General features: G+C 47.0%; 1 long non-coding RNA gene across 4 annotated transcripts; it reads left to right on the top strand.

Annotated features, from left to right (window-relative positions):
* Nucleotides 1-91: 91 nt before the first annotated feature.
* LOC130526747 (uncharacterized) lies at nt 92-14,422 on the top strand. Of its 4 annotated transcripts, XR_008950848.1 has the most exons (4): nt 92-1,060; nt 3,705-10,519; nt 10,764-10,827; nt 11,053-14,422. It is a non-coding gene; the product is annotated as an uncharacterized LOC130526747 (long non-coding RNA). The 4 variants fall into 4 exon arrangements; XR_008950845.1 differs by having other exon boundaries at nt 3,705-10,827; XR_008950847.1 differs by having other exon boundaries at nt 96-1,060; nt 10,350-10,827.
* Nucleotides 14,423-18,802: the final 4,380 nt, after the last annotated feature.

Here is an 18,802-nt window from a genome sequence, read left to right as displayed (position 1 = left end):
GGACACGTGCGCGCAAGCAACGCGTCATTGCGCGCCTTCGCCGCCAGGGGTCGCGCGCGCACCAACACGCCGCTGGTCAGGGACGTAACATGAGAGGTGTGATGAACCTGGGATGCGTGCTGCCTCCTGACCAGCATCGATAAAAAACGGGGAACACCTTGAGAGAGACGCAGACGCGCCGACGGAGACGCGGCTGGACGCGGCGCGGCGGCGTGCGGACGGACGAGCGAACGCGACGCAGGACAATGTGTGCAGTTAGAGGCAAACACACATGCTTGCACAGTTCTCCACGTAGGGATTTCTGGTCTTCTTAAGTGCTTTCTTGAATAATAGGAAATAAGGTCCGGGGCCGCTGCGTCCCCTGACGGAAACCTATAATTGGAGACGAGTGAGTGACGCGCTGAAAATAACCAGGTTACCACTCAGCACCGGTCCTTTTTGGGGAGGGCCCAACACGAGGGCGCCACACCATATATTTGCTCCTTCAAGCTTGGGAATACCCTGCCCATAATTTTGAGGCTGCAGCATGGCAGCAGAAGCGGCGGCAGCGGCGGCAGCACCAGGATCCTCTCTCTCTCTCTCTCCGTGTGTCCCTCTCAACAATGGATATTGGGGGACCGGCTGGCGCGCACCGGGAATGTCTGGGTAGGAAATGCAGAAACATTTTACCAAGGTGGGAGGGGGAGACTGGCACAAACCTCGACACTGTTGCGTCTGCATGTTTTTCCCTCCGTGGACAGAAGAGGGGAAGATAGGCTGGGGGGGAGAGAGGGGGACTGTGCGACGTCTTCCAAGAAAAAAGAAAAAATATCTCCCCCTTCTCCAAAAGAATAATCTTGGTAAATTTGGGATGCACGCAGCATCAAGTGATCAGATATTACTGGGGTGGCGCTGGTGCTGGCGGATGGACGGTGAAGTTAAACTTCGCAGGCTGACGCGATCTGCCCCAGCCAGGCAGACAAAGTCTCCATATGCTGCGGGATGCTGACACCTGTCCGGCTCTAGGTAACAATAACCAGGGAGCATCGCCTACTTCTCCAGGCAACCAGCAGATGAGCGGGTATGTATCAGGGTGGGCACAGTCCAAACCCTCAGCTGTCCTCCATTAGCTCGCATTTACCTTTGGAGTGTCTTCCTAAGCTCCTGATTTGGGCATGATGATGAGGATGAGGATGATGATGATGATACTGCTGCTGTTTGGTGATGATGATTGACAAGGATGATGTGTGTGTGTCAGAAGCTGGGTCTTTGCGGGCAAGGTGAGTCCTCAGTTTGTTCAACTGGCCTACAAAGTCCCAGTCTCTGGCTCACGTAACCTCCAAGTTGTAGAAAGTGCACTTCTGCTACGTATGAATGCTGGAAAGGAAAGCGATTGAGAGCAGATGGGAAGTGAGAGGAGAAGAAAATCGCGCAGCAAAAATAGTTATAGACTCATGCGGCATAAAGGTTCTCCTAAGGTCCGTAAACGCGCCATTTATTTCGGCTGTGATTTTTAAAGGCGGGATTTACCATGATATGAAGGTGATACAGCTGCAGGTGTTTCAAAGTTGTATTAAAATGGAGAATGTATCCTCCAGATGGTGGAGGTCATTGGCTCATTATTGTCTGGTTAGCATAAACCTGAGCTTTAAAGCCTTGTGAAGGAGAGACTCCCCTGTCGCGTGCAGAGGCCCTTTCTATCTGATGCACACAATGATGAGCAACTCGCCATTTAATTAATTACTATAACCATACGGCCTACATTCCCCACCTGGCGCCACGTCCCCCCCTCATTTTTAAGCTTTGCTCGAAACAAACTGTTCCGAAAGCCAACCTGAACCTCCTTGAATTAAGATGAGTAAAACTTAGAGCTGAAGCTTGAGAAGAAATCCAAATTCCAATGTGATCTTACAGGTTAGAGATCTCAGGAGATTGGAGTTGTTTTAGAGGTGGGTTTCTAAATCTGTCCTGACCCTAGCATGCTGTACATGCCTCGCTAATGAATTTAGCGTCCTGACACTAGATGCTTTACGTAATTAATAGAGACACGGCGGACATCCCCCCACCGCAAGTGACACATAGATAGGACATTTGCTGAAGCTTGGGATTTTTTTAAAATATAAAACCCCCTCGGCAAATAAAAACGCAAGTAAAATTTAATGATGGCATGAATTGGGTGCTGAATTAACATCTCAGTCAGTATCTCTTTAATCTGCCTGTAAATTTTAATTTAATTTTTTTTTAACGCATAAATCTGCTTTTTTTTGTCTCAATTTCTAAATTAAAACCTGACAGCTAAATTCTTTCTGATTATGCCACTTCCTAAAACTATTTTTGTTTTTTGTTGTCGTTGCTTGAAGGAGTTTCTCTTAGTGTGTTAAATAAAAACCCAAGCTCAAATATAGCGAACACACCGAGCCTGAGATGCACTCAGCTGTAATAGTTGCCGCCAACGTAGGCCCGCTAAAGAGCAGTGACAAATCTCGCAGTGTGGGTAAATCCACTCCAGCTAAAAAGCTCTCCTTATATGCTGCAGGAGAGTCCGAGCCAGCGAGCGGAGGGCCTAGTAAGGGAGGTTCAGTGGAATGAGCCTGGTTTGAATAAGCAGCGTGGCTACGGGGAGCTCTGGGATAGTCACCAAGCGTGCTGATTAAAGTTGTGATATTAAACAGCGCTGGCTGCTGCTGGCTGCCAGGCCTCTCTCAGTGGCATTCTGCGTTGTTTAAGTGGCCCGCTCGGACTCCTCGCGCCACCGACCGCACAGCTATGCTTACATCGTTTAATTTTCTCGCCGCGACTGTCTCAAGGCAACACATTCGCTTGTTAAATAGTCGTTATCCCGCCCCCAGTCTTACTCCTGGGTTTAAATTGGCCGTGTCTCTCACTGCACATCACTGTGGGCATCATATATGAAACATATACGAGTCAAATGACCTCAGCTTGTGTTTACCTTTTGTTGTTCAAGCTGAATGTCTAACAAACACGCGGAGGGCTCCTTTCTTGGACATTCTGCTCTGAATTCAACCTTGAAAACCCTGCCATTGTGAACTCGATTCTTTAATGGTGCGAAGCAGGCTCGCACGTGTGACCTCGGCGCCGTTTAAAGGTCGGGCTAAAGGCGTTTCGCCACTTTAGGTTGTTGCTGTTGTTCAGAAGACGCTTCTCCAGATGCTGGGTGCTCACTCAGGGAGCCAGAAATATGTAGTAGTTTGATCTCAAATGTTTGGAATGAAACACTGAAAGTTTAGGGAGGGAGAAAGAAAAGGCAGCAAGAAAAGTGAGGGACTTTTAGGGGCAGCTGTGTTTTATTAACCCAGTCATAATGCCCCTAAAAATCCTTATTGCTCTTGCAATTGTCAACAAATCTCCTCTTAAACAAATTCTTTATCCTTTCACATCCTCAGTGTGGTCGTGGTCATGTACAATGGTGCAGGCATGGCTTGCATTTAAGGTTTCCAGCTCAGGAAGTGCAACAGGCAACTGCCGCACACATGCCGTCTCCCCAGGAGTGACGACCGTAATCTGTGTTCGACAACGTTCTTTTCTGATCCGCACACAAAAAAAAAAGGAGGGGGGAAATAATCATTTTTACGGACGGTACTAATGCTGCCCCTCGGAGAGACTCGTGAATAACAGCGTCATTATCTTCCCGCCCCGGTCTTTGCGCTTTAAAATGCAGACAGGAGAGTCACAACTGCGTCCTTCTGTATTTTTTGACTTTGCAGAGTGCCAAGGGACACGCAGCAAAAAAAAACCAGAAAGGCAGGCGGAGCGGAAGGTAAGCGGCAAAGGTAGACCAAAAGGGAGCGTGCGGAGTCCAGCGGCGGCTAAATGAGAGGACATGGTGATCGAGTATTGACCAATAGAGAACCAGAAAAGAGAGACAGGCGGTGGAGAACTTGGATCCGGTCCTGGGCGTGGTTAGGTGGGCTGCTGTGGCTGTAGAGAGGGTAGCGAGGAGCAAAGCTCTCCGCTGGAGAGTGAGTCATCGGAAGGAGGCCGTTCCGTTTCCCTTGGGATCGACGTTACCAAAAGAAGGAAGAGTCTTCTTCATGCTCGTACAGCGAGAGAGAGACAGCCAGACCAGGGGAGTCAGGGAAAGTGTGCACAATGACTCAGGGCCACGGAGCACATGGCGATGGAGGAGGACTGGCGAAATTACTCATCGCAGCGTGTGGAATCTCATACAGGCATCACAAGGCTGACAGCGCGCTCACCCCTGCTCCCACCTATCCAACACCCACCGTAACACATTCAGGCAAAAAAAAAAAAGAAGAAGAAGAATAGAGATCGGTGGAGGCCTGTTCAGCCGCCGCAGCCCAGTTTGCTTTCAGCCGAATGAGTTTCAGGGTCATTAATCTGTGTCTAAACTGTGTGTTTTTGCGAACAGGCAGGTACCAGACTGTCCAGAAACACCTGTATCTGGCGGTGGGAGGGTCAGCTTTGGTGTCAACATTGGACTTTGTTTCGTCTGAGTTTCTGCTTTTCCCCCCGTCGTGTTTTAACTGGGGGCAAGTCGTTACAGGTCCGCCTGATCTTGCTTTGAATTAGGCAACCGTTTAAAAATATTTAATCGTTAATCATCCCCGTGACATCTCCGAAAGGAGACCTGAAATCAAGTGTGTTTACACCAAACACAGAGGTGTTTTTTTTTGCCTTGCAACCATTGAGGCCACATAAATCCACCCTAATAGTGAAAAATGGGCAGATATGAGGTGTGTTCCAAAGACAAGACAGAGGACAGGAACACACCACGGCTACTCTTCATCGATGGCCCTGAAAGGCGACGACCGCGCCACGATGGCATGACTCAACAGGTTTAAATGGCACACCCATAAACGCCGTTTAGCCCCCCCTTTGCAGTTTCAGATCTCTCTGCATCCTAGGTTGCCATTAGAGTGTGGGTCCCCTCGAGTCCAGAGCAAACATAGTTGACAAAAGCAACAAAAAGAGTGGAGCAGGACCGTCCCTCTGCATATTCCCTCTGCGCGCCGTTCAAAAATGAGAATGAACCCCGCTGACCTGTTTTCAGCCAATCAGGCGGCGCGCCCGGTCTTTGGTATGACTAGAATAAACAAAGGATGGTAATCAACCACCGCGTATCTGCGATGGCCTTTCTCCCTCGTCATAATCCCTTAGGCCAGATTAATGGGCTGCTGCCTTCGCTGCCGTCCTCTGCGCGTGTCTGTCCTCTGTCAGCCATCTCCACAAACATCATATAGACGGTCAGACGTCGCGATGAACGTGCATTCCTCGTGGTCTCTGTAACCCGCACGCAGAACATCCCTGCTGGTTTGGCACCTCCTTTCATAAATATGCGTTTGCTGTCCGTAAATAAATCTGTGGATTGTCATAATTTCTGAGGTTCGTCAGTGTGTGATGGAACCGTGCGATTCTGAGTCGGAGGAGTCGGTTGTTTTTCTGTGATCAGATGGGCTGCAGATGCTTCGGGACCTCTGACCGAGTGTCAAAGAGCTCTTTGCTTGCTAAGGCCTCAAAGACAAATAGCGCAACCCGAATTAAGTGAAACTCTAGAAAACCTCTGAAACCAGCCGTTGTCTTGGTTTGCGCTTGTACGGCCCAGTTCTGCTGCAGTTGGAACTATTGGATGGATTCCTGCGTTAATAAATAAACCTCAGAGGGACACAAATTCCAGTTGATCCTTCTGGAGCGCTCTTACTGCAGCGTGCAATAGTAAAAGCTAACATTACGAGGCTGTGCTGCGCTCTACGGGCCGACTGAAAGGTCAGAAACAAACGAGGGATGACTCAGGCTTCAGCTATAGGTGTGGGAGGCGTGTGGCCGTTTCCCCCAGAGTATATCAAAAGGTGATCTTCAGAGGTCAGGAATGTGGCGACACGCACGTACGCAGAGGCGCACGCCGTCGACGTGACCCCTCCTGTGTTGTGACTTTCCTTTCAAGTTTCCGCCGATGCGTCAGTCATAGAACGCCGCTCTGAGCACGCTGAAAAGCCGCCCCTCGTCTCGTCTCTCTCGCCGGCCTCAGCCGGGGGAAGGTCGCTTTCCAGTCGTTTGCTGGCAGACTTCGTTCGTGGTTGACCGGACTTCAGTGCTCGTGTGGACCCCGGTGCTGTTGCGCAACAACGAGCTCCGTGGAGCCGCTGGCGGATGCCCGATTCAAGGAAAATGTGCGCTAGCGAGGGCAAAGAAAAGAGGTTTGTTTGGGTAGAAAGATCATTTGCCAAAGACGTTTGCTCCTCTGCCAAAAACTTCACCAGCCCTTACCTGGGGCGGTGTGCGCAGCCTCTCCAGGAGCGATAATGGAAAGTCGGCTGGTTGGCTCGTCGACTCCACGTCCTCGCCACAGTTTTGCGAGCGGAGAGAGAGCACGCACTTGGCCACTTTCAGCATTGCGCTTGTTGGAACTGAAAATGTGAAAACAGCATCAGAGGCAAGACGTTTTCTTTTCACTGCAACCCATGCAGTTAGGAAAAGGGAATACACATTTTCTGCTAATCGGGGACATGACAGATCCGCATGCTGGCTGTGATCCTCCCTGTCTTCTCACTGCGGAGCACTTGAAGTTCCATTGTCTGGCTCAAGCCAGCGTGCTCCTGTCCAGAAGACCTCTGTGCCAAGCTTGGCTACGAGGACATTACAAAAGGGAAAACCCATCTTCCCCCTTCTTCTATTACAAAAAAAGAAAAAGGTTTTCCGCTTCCATTAAAGTCGTCAATGGCGGTTATTCAACGCACTTGGGAAGCATAAATGTCTTTGGTCACCGTGTTGGCATGATCATCAATCACGGGGCTCGTGTGATCCCTCCATGGCTGGCTTTCATAAGAGAGACAGCGTGCATCCGCTTTTAAACCCTCGGTGCTTTTTAGGCCTTTATCGATCTGCAGAGCATATGTGAGCCTGACGGGATTCTGAAATATCAGCGACTGCGTTTTTGTTTCTCACTCTAACCTGTGCAGCTGTTGTGGATCGGAATAAAGTGTTTTATGTTGGTACCCCAGTCCCTTCCTATCAACCATACTATGGAGACTATAGTCAGACTCTCGTTGGACTGCCTTTTTGGATGTTTTGGTCCCGTCACCTGGGCTATCCTGAGCAGATTGAATCCATCCAATCAATCACATGCATGACGTACTGTTTGATTACTTGCAAGAGCAGCAAACATTCCTTCAGCACCCTTCTTGTGTGTATTTTAAATATAAAGCTACCATAAGCAACCTGAAATCCAGGCTCAGTTCAAACAATAACCAACTCCCAGCAGCACTTAAGCTCACCAGTAAATATTGGCCAGCTCTATCTGCAGCATGCCCATCCCTTTAAATAGAACCACAACCCTGCAAGTTGCGCTAATGCTCGCGGCTTCTGAGTCTGGCTACCTGCATCTCTCCTCTGAGTATGTGCATGTGTTTCAGAGGCTCCGTGCGCTCTGGCTTTATCAACATGATCGCAAGCGTGACTAAAACGAAGGTAATAAGAACAGAGTTGCAGTACGTCCAGCAGAGTTTAGTTTCATTAATCAATTTATTCTCATGTCATGTGTCATCGCCATTCCTGAGCTGCGGGATAGGAGGGGGCAGAGGTTAGGCAGTTCAGAGGCTGAGTTCAGCTTATCTGCCCCTCCCATTCACTGACTCCAGTGCAGAGCAAAGCTAGCAGAGTCTGTGTTTAAGAAGCTATTAAAGAAGCGAATAAACGTCATTATTTTAAATATCAAAGCTTGAACAAACACCCCATTGTACAATAGCTCGATAAATATTCCCACAGGAATAATTAACACAGGTTTAACCAGTTTCAATCAGTGGGATGGGAGGGGAGGAAAGGGGAGACACACAGCTAAGACTCACATAATAGTCTCTTTTTTAGGGGGGGGGGGAAGATGACTCTTTTTTTTCACAATGCTGCCTCAGATAATTATGTCCTACTCAATGGAACTCAGCAAAGACGACGTATGATCATGCTCGGATGCAAATCCCAGCGCCACCCCCCCACCTGAGACACGGAGGACCGTATGTTACGTAATGTCGCAGGCAATTACCTAAGCAAATAACAGATTTGCATGTCAGCGGTGAATCTAAAGGCTGAAAGGTTCTATTAGGTTAGACTTTGGCAGGAAGCTGTGATGCTGCTACAGATAAGAATACCTTTAGTGTCAGAGTAACTCCATGAGGATCCACTCTTGTCAGCCCAGCAGAACTGCAGCAGGTCAGTCTGGTTCTTGGATGGACGCGTGCGAGGCGCCAGTGGATTCAACGGACACATTTTCTGGAAAGTTGACTCTTTCTGACTGTCTCCTGTTAAAGATGAAGCTTTAGAATCTGTTTTTTTTAAAGCAATGCATGTGTGTATAGTAAGCTAAACATCAGTCAACTAAAAGGGATGCACACAAGGTCATTTATGTATTATTTAAACATAATATTTCACGATAAAGTCAAAGCATCTGCATCTGAAAATGGGGATTTGCCTTCTGTACTTGTCGGGCAGATAAATATCTGTCTCTGAGTGGCCAAAAGCTTTTTAATAGGACTATAGAAAGTATTATAATCTCCTTTTGTCAGAACCGTCTGTAAGTGCCGGCGAGAAGAAACAAGGGAAAAAATGATCTACTTTTAGATTTACAGCAGCGAGGTCACCAAAGAACATGGAGCCAGAGCGGAGTGGTGCAGAGCGCTTCTCCACCCGCCGCTCCCTCCGCTCCTCGGCTCTCTGTTGCTCTGCTCAGGTCCTGATAATGCTGCTAAATATCACCTCTTTTCCAATGGGCATTTGGAAGCAAGTACACAGAATGTTATCGCCCAGGTAAAGATGAACCAGGCTAAAGCAACTTTGCTTTTTAAACCCAAGTCAGGCTTTAAATCACTAACAAAAACAAAAAAACACTGAAATTCTCAGCGGATTCCTCTTATATCTGATTTCATTGTGAATTGTTAATTACACTAGTTATCAAAGCAAAGTCTGAAAATTCCACTGGCTTTCGCTCCTGCTTGGATTAAATGGACATTTAAGAGATGGATGCGCACATCCGCTGCCAGAGATTTCACCCACGGTTCTCTCGGCCTCCATCTTTTGTTGTGCAGACTTTAGGTGCGTGTGTGTGTTGTACAGCAGCGATGGAAGTTTTGTAGCTGAAGGTGCAAAGAATAAACTGCTTGGATGTTGGTTTGTGGAGGGAACCTGGTCGCACTGACTCATCAGGTACCTACAGAGGTGGAAATATAGGAAGAGCGCACGGCAGTGCAGCCAGATCAGGTTGTCAGAGACCATATTTAAAATCTGGGTCAAAGCCCAAGCCTCAATCTCACTCCATCTTGCACTCTACTACAACTTCCACCCCTCCGTCATCGGTGACCTACGCGTGTGTAGTGGTGTCGCGGGATCACATTGCACGATCGACAACATCGATAAAACCGAGCTTTGAAAATCTTTCCGAAACCGGACCGGTTGTCATGTAGCCAGCTGTCGCAGCATTTTCATAAGATGTAATCATTTTTAAAACAAAAGTCTTGCTGCAATAGTTTGGAAGAAATTAAATACGGATAAATACAAAAGGAAATGAACTGCAAAATATGATTTTTGAGGGGAAATGAGGGTTAATCAGTGTCAGCTTCAGCACTACTTAAACACAGCAGCACAAAATAGTTTATGTGATGAAAATAATAGAGAACAGGGAAATCTAACTCTGCTATGGCTCCTCTTTTGCTCCTTTCACGTCTGTTAAATATGTCTCCCTTTATCCGTGACTGATTATTCAGTCATTACATTGTGCTCTGCAATTATTTGCACCATATATTACTGTGTTACATCACGCTTTATAATCCGTATAGCACACTTTTGGGCATGTCTTTCAGGGATTTATGCATTTAATTTGAAAGGGGGAGACGTGAAAGGAGAGAGAAGGCCTCAACAGCAGGATTTGGTTGGAGAATCGCTCCGATTCCCAGTTAGAATTTGGTGTTTCTTTTCACTGGCTGTGTGAAATATGCAGGATGCAACGCGCGCCAAAGCTGGAACGCTTCTTATCGCCATAACAAGGCTGAACATATCAGAATTTAAAGGCCCAATAAAGCACAATTTTACTGGCTAAAGAGCAAAACTTTGTCCTCCAAGCCTTGACTTTATAAATTAACCAGCCCGGTCCGCCGCATACTTTGCACATACTTTATGGAAATTTGATACGCGGCTGCGCAAACCATTACGCAGCCACCGATAGAATGCAATTTAAGATCCAGGCAGTAACTGCGGATGCTTGATCTCTAACGTAGGTTTGGCACATCCGCGGCCCCGTTCCGACCTTTGAAAACGGACAAATCGTCTGCGAATCAGCGTTGATAGCTGCCGGTGCTAATGTGACGCTAACACGGCTGCTAATAATATGACGTGATGACACTGTCCAGTTTTTGCAGAGGACGCCTCCCTGTCAGGGGTTCTGCTGAGCAGTTCTTAGGCCTGATATGGAGACGGGCCTGTAGCCACCAGCGGAGTCTTGCTGAGCTGCAGAAGTTCTTTAAAGCCCTGCTGAGACCTGCCAGACCCACAGCTTTCCCTGCCAGGGGCCTCGGCTGAAGTGAATTATAACCCGTGCTCCTTATAACACGCTAGCATAGACACACACTCACAGATAGTGTGAAACACATACAGCATGCAGGCTTGCAGTTACATGTACAGATAGAGTCCTGTGTGATAAACCACTACACACACACACACACACACACACACACACACACCACACACACACACACACACACACACACACACACGCCTACTTCTAATAGAACATGCCATCTCATTGGAGCCCTCTTCTGTTCCAGTCAGGTCGAGATGGTTGTGCCGCCGGATCAGCTGGGTGGATCCTTCGATCTAAACGTGTAAAGCGTAAGTGAGCACACTCGCAATTCCCAGCTTAACCGATGACGTGCACGCGGGACGCACTGTTCTTCGACAGTGTGTGAAGAAGCAGCTAAATCACAGGACAATAGTTCAGCAGAGGCCCGGAGATCGATGCAGAACAGTTAGGAACAGTCTGCCTATATGCTGCTATGCTATGGATTTATTGCTTTGGACTCAGCTTTCTTTTGACCTCTTCTCGTCCCTGTCCAGGCAAACATGCGGCAGCAGCTTCCTGTCCCTGACTGCCAGTTTTGCCTTTCCTGATTCTAGTCTGCCTGTGGCGGCTTGGTCCTCTCCTGACATTTGACCCCGTCTTGGAGTGAGTGCGCTCTTCGCTTCGCGCGAGCTGCCGGCCTCAGCACGTCGCGTCCATTGCCTTACCCGCCTGCCCTTCACCACTGCTGTTTTTGTGCTGCAGTTGGGTCCAGTTACAACCCCTTAGAGTCGGGCTAGCCTTGCCTAGGTGTGTCTCTCCCTGGTTGGACTCCTGCTTCCTGATGGAGACCAAGTAATGTCGATCAGGGGTGATACGGTTCGCTGGTAACCAATCGTTGGCTCTAGCTCCACCCGTAAACAAGAAAATAATCCCATTTTCATTTTAGATTAAGGTTTTAATAGTTGGAGAAAAGGGAAATGTGTCTGTGAACCTGGAGTGTTTACTAAGAACAATGAATTCTACTGTTTTTTTACAGAAAGGCAGAGTTCCAATGAGGGAATGGTCACACAAGTAAATGTCAGCCAACCATGTATTCACAAGTCCCTCAACAACTTGTTGCCCATAAGAGCCCCTCACACAATGCCCCAGTAGAAACAACAATAGTTACAGCCAAAAGCACTTCCTATTTAGAAGCTTGAAGATTATGTAACATGTTTGTTTGAGTGACTGGAAGTGAACGTATTGCTTCTTTTTTTTTTAGGGGATGGATGGTTTTTTTGGGGATGGATGGTACCTAAAATAGACTTGACATATACAGTAGTTTACTTTCAAATTTTCCGGAACAAGGAGGCAAATTTGTCGTTTTGCTTTCATTTCTCATTTTCGGCAGCAGCGTGCACGGAGCAGCTTCATTCTGGTGTCTTGATGACAAATGAAAAAGATGGGGGAAGGGGAGAAATGGTGGAGAAAGTGCCGAGCGAACGGTGCCCACCGTTTAACCAAAGGGCGCGCTTTCAATGCCTCCTCTTGCGCAACACGCACGTCTTGGGGTGCTGCTCACTGGTTGGCGTAGAAGGCTGAGAAGCCTGAAACGTGATGGGACATGACGGTATTCAAGTGTACTAATATAAGTGTAATATGTTGTCACACTGGTTATACTATGATATATGATGTTTAGATTAATGCTCTCATGCCTTTATTTTGCTATATTTCTCTATACTTTCTGTTATAAGCACATTTCCCAGTTTGTGCGAATAACAAATGTTCTGGAGTTCCACATGCCTATGTTCTCGGACCAGTACTTTTTCACTTTATATGTCTATAAAATACAGTCTTGCTTTTGATTGCTGAGCAGCTATTGACGCCACATCGCCCCAAGAATTCAACTAACATTCCGACTATCTTGACGCATCTTTCTCCCGCTAAAACCAACAACTGTAAGTGTCTGTAAAATAACATTTACAGTTACTGTAAAGTATGATGCGGATGTGCTAATATCAGTTTGTCATGTGCTTGAAGTTCAGCTTTTAGTGAACAGTTTGGATAAAGAAGAGGAATCTCAGACATAACTAGGTATATAATTTATATATGTTAAGGATGATGCTTATATTTACAGCTGAATTGTGTTGATATGTGTTTTCCCCGCCTGTGCGCATGTAAAAGTTGCCATAAAATGTGTTCATGAGTAACAACATTGTGCATCTACATTAGTCCAGGAATGTTGATGTGGTCCAGGGTTTATTAGAAGAGTGCGTGGGTTTGGAATAAGAGTCCCCCAGAGCCGAGTTGGGGTCTTGAAGCACTAAAGAGCCTTGACCCAGACCAAACGCACCCACTCGCTGGGACACAGCTCTGCTCTTCCTTTGGCTCTGCACACTAACGCAGGCCGGAGAAAGACACCAACGGGGAAACGTGTATTTTTAAATAGAAGACGAGAACAAATGTCACTGTATTCCCCGTCTCTGGCTCAAACGCACAGATGTGACCCGAAACTCATCCTCGCTGTCATGCGTTGCTGGACATGCAATGAAGAGCACATGACTCGAATTGGGTGTGGTGCGTGACCTCTCATCAGACAAAAGCGTCCCACAGAGAGAGCTGACGTGGGAGTCTGTGCCTCCCTGCCTGTCGGCAGTCATGAGGTCTCCATCCCGTTCGCCACGCCGTGTCTCGTGGTTTCAACATCATAAAATGTTGGCGGCTTCTTGTCAATACATCAGCTGCTTAGCCTGAGGAAAGCGTCAGTGTTGAGGAAGTAAATGAAAGGGCTTTAAAGCCATGGCTAACAAGAATAAAGCTTTTGAATGATTATGCTTACACCCTAGAAATATCTCAGTGAGAGGGCCTGATGTCTTTAAGGGCTGATTTATAGTTCACGTGAATGTCCTGATGGCTCAAAAGAGAACAATACTGAACTGAGATGAAATATTGCTTCATCTCAGCTACTGCTCAAGCAAATAACCCGGCCCGATTCGCTGTTATTATCAGAATAAATGCCCGTCACGAACACGGCCTGTCAGAGATTACCTTAACAGTTTCCTCGTCAATCAACACGTGAGAGGAAATGACGCGACCGACGTATCAATGGCTGGTTTCCAGCGGTTCCGTCAACCCTGGCTTCATGAGCATGCCCATAAGTCACAGCGAGGGGTCCGCGTGACTTCAAACGCCTCATTTTGTATCAGAAATAAATAAATGTGCAACCAGAGGAAGTCATCGTTAGAAAAGCAGCAAAGGAGACAGGAGCGAGGAGGGAGGGACCGCAGATGAGGGTTAAAAAAGTTGACTGCTGATCCTCTTCTCTGACTGTTCCCTCTGTGAGGACTGAAACAAGCATGTTAAAGTGTGACCCCCAAAGTGTGAAATCCAAGTGAGCAGAAAAGCGCGAGAACAGCGGATCCCAGTGTCCCGCGTCCATGTCCGTGTAACAGCTTCGTGTCCCATGACGGGGCAACGCCGCTGAAAGGCAGCACCTCCGGGCAGCGGCTCTCGGCACCATCAGATACAGCCGCACTGAGATCATCTGCCGGCCAAACCGAAAAAAGAAGCGATTGTCTGGTGCGGCGTGGACGGCGGCATGATGATCAAGTGAGGAGGCTGAGAATCACAGGCTCGTAAAAGCGTCCATGACAAACTCTACTGGCTTGGGGGGAAAGATGGATAGACACACGCGAAGGCTGATACATGGCTGCACTGTGGTCTTCTGGTGACCTCTGACATCAGGTCAGCTCCCTCCGTAAAAACACTGAAACATCAGCTTTGTTAAATATTTATGTCCTATAAACTCGATTGTTAACTAAATGTCGGAATACAATATTCCATGATTCCAAAATCCTAAAAGGTACATAGATTGTTTTTGATAATGTGGGGTTTTAATGTTACACATCTTTTTTCCTGTGACTAATAAACTTTTTAAATCTTGAAGCACGATTCAGTCATTTATTTAAGTCTTTTATCAGTAAAAAACTGAAAAATGTGTTGTCTGAACGTCAGTTTGAACGTGGTGGTGAGAGGAAGCAACCAACAATCTTTCTGTGGCGTTTGTACAAACCTCCAAACACACAAAGACAAATTTAAATTTCTGATGTTTAAATGGAACTTCACAAAAAAAAACAACCTTAAATTTAACCTGAAGCTTGAAGCAAAGAATTAACCCTCAAAATTACCACTGAAGTTTAAAGTACCAGTGAAAAGGTCCTCATGTCTGAAAACTGGCCTTCAATATGGAATAAGTAGAAGAATACAAACACACACACACACACACACACACACACACTTGTGTAATTCCATGCTTCAACTGTAAAATGCACTAATTCCCCCTCTGTTCTCTATGCAAAGAGAATTTGGTGAGGGAAAAGGAATTTAGAAATGATTCAGCTATACTTATTTTTCTGTGTGATGACAGTCACACCATAACACACAAACACACACACCCACACACACAGATACACACACACACACAGAGCTAATGAGTCAGACATTCCATGCATTAAAAAAATAAACAGCTCTCTCACACAAATGTTCAGATTCAGATCACAGGTTTTAACGTTCTGTAATGTAACAAGCTGCTGTAGGGATTAAAAAGAAAGGAATAAGACTCTGAAAACACTTTCCAATGTTTCATCTCGACACTCTTTATGCATTTTCTGGTATGTTTTGATATCACTGTTATTCGGGTCTGAAGAATCTGGAGTGAGAGGTCTTGGCAATGCACGAGATTCCTTCAAAATTCCCCAGCCAAATTATTAACTCCTCCGAAAACCCAAAAAAAATAAGTACGTTTAGCTGCCTGGAAATGGAACGAAGCCTCGTTCGAACAGAAATACGTAATGAACAACGACGAGATCTCAATTTCAAAGCGGTCAGATGATAAAGCATTTCCTTTTTCGGCATTCCTCACAAAAACAAATGCTGAGGACTGGTGACACGCCCTGCTCGAAGAGCTGCATCATGTGACCATGTCATCACGGCTGCGGGTTCAACGCTTTAGCGGCGCCACGTGACCGACCTCAGCGGCGCAACCTGTGATCGGCACCTTGACAGCCCAGCGGCAGCAGATGGCGAACATGTGGACGAACCTTATCTGCGCGGCCTTTCAGCCAGACAGGCAGTGCTCTGACATAAAAGATCAGACGGCGCGAAAAATTCATCACGTTAGCGAAAGCGAAATGTTTTACCCATCTGAAATGTCTGCCGTTGGCTCCGCATTTCGCACTGGTAAATACATTCAGCTGTTAGCGTCCAGTGTAGCTCGTGAACAATGCTGGCAGCTCCACACCTTCAGCACGAGGGACACATTAAGATAATTTGTAGGAGGAATTGGCCTACTTGCTCCTCAGCTCAGTCCCCAGTGAATGCGTGTGTTTTTAAAGTATGTCCTCTCCCTTAAAGAGTGGGATGAAAATCTTAGCCGAGCTCAAAAAGAATTGCAACACGATTACAAAATCTGAAAGAAGAACACGTAAAAGGATCAAATGGAATCCCTCTTTCACAGGCCTGACAAGCAGGGACTGAGCATTCAGTAATTAGCTTCTTTAGCATTATTATGAGCTTCACACACCACGTAAATGCTTCTATTTGTACAAATAAGCTGCGATGCAAGTAGACAGAGAGGCCTCACTCATTAGCTCGTTGGCTAAAAGCACCCGAACGCTTATTTCCCCTCGTGCCTGTTCCCGGCACCAAGTCTTTTAAGGATGTGTTTATCAAAAGGATGCGCGTGTCGTCACAAACCAGAGCCCTTTTTGGGCTTGAACCAAACCAAAATGGTGCTACTATTAGAGGCGGGAAGCTGACGTGCCAACGAGGAGGGGAAGGAAGTTCAGCATCTGCCTTGTGCAAAAGAGGAAAATCTCAAATGTCAACACCGGTCCCTATGGACAGCAGTGACACCTGACCCTAACGCCACACTTGGCCATTGCAGAGCCGGAGCTGTGAACGCACGCTCGCCGGCGGGAGGACTTTCCATTCGATGTCAGGAACGCACTCCCTCTTCGCGATCCTGACTTCCTCCTGATGGCCGCAGTGGGTAGCAGACGGTTTTGCCATCCATCTCTCAAAATAGCCACCTGTTAGCGCAGCCAGGTCAGATGGTTTTGAAACATCCATGGCAAATGTCGCTGGAGTGGAGGGGCGGAGGGTGCAACAAGTGTGTGAGCACCTCGCTGCGGCGTGGTGGTCACGGGCAGGTCTCAAGTGGAGGTTTCTTTCACACCTCGGTGACAAGGAGTGGCATGGGCCACTTCAGGAAAACATGTGTGAGCGTCTGTGTGTGTGTATATGTGTGTGTATATGTATATGTGTGTGTGTGTGTGTGTGTGTGTGTGTGTGTGTTCTCTTCACCCTCCCTTCATGTCTCCATTCAGGCACCAACCATGGCTAAAACATAATGAGTCACATTGGAACAAAAGCTCCATTCAAAACCTCCAAACACACAAAGACAATTTTAAATTTCTGATGTTTAAATGGAACTTCCCCAAAAAAACCACCTTAAATTTAACCTGAAGCTTGAAGCAAAGAATTAACCCTCAAAATTACCATTGAAGTTTAATGTCTGAAAACTGGCCTTCAATATGGAATAAGTAGAAGAATACAAACGCACACACACACACACACACCACACACACACACACACAACACACACACACACCACACACACACACACACACACACACACACACACACACACACACACAAGAACCCCCCAGCCTTCCCAATCCCAGGAGCACATCGTGCGGCTGTGGCTAACACCAGATCAGTCGCAGCCAGCTGCCCGGTGAGGATTCCTTCACCGCGCCGATGCCGCTGTGAGAAACTACCGAGAGCCAAAGTGGTCGAAGGCGTCCCGCCGCACCGCGCAGCTGCCTGCGTGTACACGAGCGCGTAAAAAAGACGGGGGCCAAAAAAAGAAGGAAGGATCTTAAGGCAGAAACCAAGCGAGCAAACCAAATCTATTTTCAAGTGTCTTCCTTCCTCAAAAAAAGGCCCCACGCGCCTTTTTTTAATCCCACGCGACTCATCATTTGACCCCTTTGCAGATCTAAGATGTTCAGAAATAATGCTTTTTCCACTTCCACTTGAGGACTCACTGGACCCAAAGTGAGTCAAATAGCTGCCATTTAATGTCACTTGAGCAAATTTGTCTTGTGGAACTCATTAATCTGCCTGGGTGATCGCCGTGGAGACGGGTGGTCGAGTTCTCCTTCAAAAGACAACCGAGTTATCGCTTATTGACCATTGAGAATTCCTTATGAGGACCGAAGCCGTCTTTATTTAAGCCGTAATGGAGGGTTGGTTTCAGTTTCAGCCCATCAGCTTCCAAAAATGATGATGATGAGGATGAAAAAAAATCAACCTAAAAAGCGTCCGGTGATTTACAGGTTTTTGCTCACGACCAAACTCGGTGGATAAATTTAGAGTTCGCACTCTTTGGGACGCGAGATTACATTACTGCAAATGATACAACTGTTGAGCTATTTATATGGGGGGAAATGCCCAACCGTGGATCCTGGGGGGGAAGACATTCAAATTCATTGTTGGGATTAAATGCGACGACGTCTGTTCAGATGTTCGGACCAAAACTACGGATCATCTAATGCGCAGGAGGCCAATAAGGAGAGGACGCCACTGTAGTAAACTAGGAAATTAAGCCTGATGTGAGAAGAAATTTCCTTGGTGGCCTTTTGTATTGCATCAATTCATGTCCCACAGCCTAGAATGACGTAAATATCAACTCTGCCATTAAAAAAAGGCTCCTAAATCACACTGCGTTGCTCTTAAACAGCATGTTTTTTTAATTTAACTCTTTCTTAGCACTGAAGGGGATGAAGGTCGCTTAAAAAGACAGCTCAGAAAAAAAAGAAAAAAGAAAAAAGGATGAGTCAAAGTCATCACCCGAGACTGTATCTGCGTTAAAGAGGGCGGGGGAGGGGTGGGGGTTGGAAATGTGTCCACAGTCCATCCCTCCTGTCAGCTCACCACAGACAGGGCGAGGAGGAGACCAACGGGCGGCGCAAATTGCCAAAACTTCCACCAACCCAGATTCAGAAGGGCTTGACTGTGAGTCACGAAGGAATTTCCCTGACACATTTTTTGTTTAAGCAAAGACAGTTGTTTTTACTTTCAACTTCGCATCGGAGATGTGTAGCGTGAAGTAATCTAGGTCACGGGGAGTGCACCGGCCCGTCCGTGAAAACACGTCCCCATCGACAGTGGCAACCACCTCAGAGGCCCGTTAGCGCTTCTGTTTGGGATTTTCTGGTGTTTCGCTCCGACTTTTATTAAAATTATTCCGTCTGAAGTAAT

This window comes from Takifugu flavidus, chromosome 6 (assembly GCF_003711565.1).
Source record: "Takifugu flavidus isolate HTHZ2018 chromosome 6, ASM371156v2, whole genome shotgun sequence".
NCBI lineage: Eukaryota > Metazoa > Chordata > Actinopteri > Tetraodontiformes > Tetraodontidae > Takifugu > Takifugu flavidus.
Note: the sequence above shows the minus strand (reverse complement) of the source record. Positions and strands in the feature narration are given on the sequence as shown.